The sequence below is a fragment of the Triticum aestivum genome, chromosome 3A (genome assembly GCF_018294505.1).
Source record: "Triticum aestivum cultivar Chinese Spring chromosome 3A, IWGSC CS RefSeq v2.1, whole genome shotgun sequence".
NCBI lineage: Eukaryota > Viridiplantae > Streptophyta > Magnoliopsida > Poales > Poaceae > Triticum > Triticum aestivum.
In genome coordinates this window covers 113578042-113580905 of record NC_057800.1, presented here as the reverse complement: position 1 = coordinate 113580905, position 2864 = coordinate 113578042, and positions in this window count along the sequence as shown.

Genomic DNA, 2864 nt, shown 5'->3' with positions numbered 1-2864 from the left:
AGCAGGAGGACGGAGTTGGAGGGGGGGGGGGTTGGGGGTGCTTCCGGTGAAGGGGCCGCCTGGGGGCGCATGACTGCTACTTGATGTGGTTAGATGGGATCATTGGGGGCGCCAGGTAGGAAACCCTAGGTTGCTCGAGCACGAGCAGATCGAGCACGAGCAGATCGGGACGGGAAAACCTGATGTTGGCCGCGCAGAAAAAAAAATAGGTGCGAAGAGCGAAGCGAGGGGATGATGAACGGAATTAATAAAAGGAGAAAAGGCAGAAAAAGGAAGAAATCAGGATTGAACCCAGGTCTCCTGGGTGGAAGAGTACGACTCTAGTCAGTAGGCTGCTTGTGCGAGAGTTACTTGTGGAGGGATTTTTTTATATGAGTCATGCGCGACGGCTGGAGACTCTAAGAAAAACGAATCGTTTTTGCCACTTACGGGTGGCATTGGTGGGTAATTTTTGTCAAATTTAAGGGCAATTTTTATGACGTACGACCAGAAGCAATAAGCGGTTTATTAGTAGGTAAAGATAAAGATGTGACCGTCAAGTAACGGTTTATCCACATAACGTTTCGCACCCCTCGCGTCGCCTCCCCCCGGGCGACGCCAGGGGCCCCAACCCTAGCGCCGCCAGCACCTCACCCTCGCCCCCCCTCCTGCCGCCGCTGCCGCCGGCGTGGGCCGCGGTGGCAGCGGGCCCGGTGCCAAAGGTCCTGGGCGGGGGGAGGCGGCGGATCCCATCTGAGGCGGTGGGGGCAGCCTTTCTCATGAGATCCAACGGCGGCGGCTAGGATGGAGTATCCGGGCTGTGCGGCGGGGGCCCGAGCACCATCGCCGGCGGAGCGGCGGCCCTGCATAGACGGCAGCGGTGGCAGCGCCCCATCCGGCGAGGTGGGCTGTCCTGCTCGTGATGGTGACGACGGCTACTGCGGATCCAACGCCCCGTTTGGATCCGTCGCGGGGAGGCCTTTCGCCGACCGGCGGCGCGTGGAGGGACCGGTGAGGAGATGCCGAATCTCCGCCGGAGTACCGACGACAACATACGTCTTCGTGGCGAGGTTCCGCTCGGTTCCAGCCAGCCACGAGGTCAGGAAGACGTGGCTTCCGATGAAAATCGCGCCAGACTGCGGTCTTGGCGGACGATGGTGGCGTCTCAGACGTCGTTTCCTTCTGGAGGCATCGTCGTTGCAGGTCTCATCAACCTGATCAGGAAGTTCTGGGGGAAACCCTAGATCTGGTTCTACCGGATCGGACGATGACGGTGCTATCGGTATCGTTCTTCCTCATAAGGGCATCATTTTGGAGCGAGTGCTGGTTGGAGGGGACAAGAGGAGGAGCGGTGTTTCATCTGCTCCATTGATGACGGCGGATCTCGGCGGCGTGGCGCAGTGGAGACTCGGCGCCTGATGAGCGGAGATGGACTCGTGCAGGAGGGTGACGCTGCCTGGCGTCATGGTGGCGTCGGCGGCAATTGGACCGGCCAAGGTTGATGCAGCAGTACAACTCTGAAGATGGATTCGTGGCAGGTGGCTGCGGCGGCCTCATACCCGGCAGGGGTCCTGGTTGAGAAGCACGCCGGACTGGTGGGTGCCCATACCCGGCAGGCGTCCTGGGTGGGACCTCAAGTCTTTAGATGTTTAGGTTTGGCTGCGTGGTCTGTTTGGTATTAGGATTAGACTTTCAGCGCCCCTACATCAACTGGATAGGGATAGCGACAGTTGTTGCTTAGTTTGATGGCTTTAAACTTATTGTTGTATGACTCTGTACGGTCTTGTGTCAATAATTAATAAAATGCTCGTATGCATCGTTCAGATGCAGAGGACAGGGGTCGTCCTTTTTTTTTAAAAAAAGTAACGGTTTGACCAAGAGGGCGCTGGAGACGACCATGGTGACCGCTTCGGGGGCGAAATGATTGCTTTGATGGCGGCGGTGCAGGCCTTGGCGGGCCTTTGGGGCCCCTGGGAGGAGCAGTGGAAAGTGGGTGGCCATTTCAATGAGTGGCGCACCATGGAGATCCAGGGAAGGAGCTCCTCCGCTATTTGCGCCATTTGGAACGTTGTTTTTTTAAACAAAGGGGTTTCCTATTGCCCCAACTTTTTATTAAGAAGCCATGGCAAGGATCACACATAAACTGTTAATAGCTCTCAGCATAACTAGGAAGTACTCTCTCCGTTCGGAATTATTTGTCTCGGTTATGGATGTATCTAGAATTAAAATACATCTAGATACACCCATTTCTGCGACAAGTAATTCCGAACGGAGGGAGTAGCTGCAGCATACTTATTACAGGAAGTTATAAAGCAATCTCTCCTTGAAACACTCACAAACTTTGAGCTAGGGGCAGACAACAGAGCTTATTTAACGATTATACAAAACGAAACCCCTCATCGATGGTCGAGCAGCCTTAATCAACGAAGGAGGAGTGCAGATTGATTGTCTGAACATAGTACCTTCCATTGTCGAATTCTTGAGCCCATTAGGTCCATGATGCATCGAACACTTCGCCAACTTTGCCCCTGGAAGACAAATTCATTTCGCAACAACCATAAGCTCCATAAGGCAACAAAAGAAGAAGATTAATAGCATCACAATGTTATTTAATTTTCCAGAAGGAAAGCAAAGAGTAGAAAGAGCTAGGCACATGAATGTTCACTCTCTGCCACCACATGCCACATATGTTGGGCAATGATACAATCAAAGAATAAATGTTGAATACTTTCACGTTCATCACAAAAGACACATGAAACATCATCTACATGTCTGTGTTTGGCTAAGTTATCTCTAGTAAGGCTTTTGTTATGAAGAATGAGCCACAAGAAGACATGGATGTTGGGAGGTACTTTGATATTCCAGATGAAGTCTTTTAGATCAGA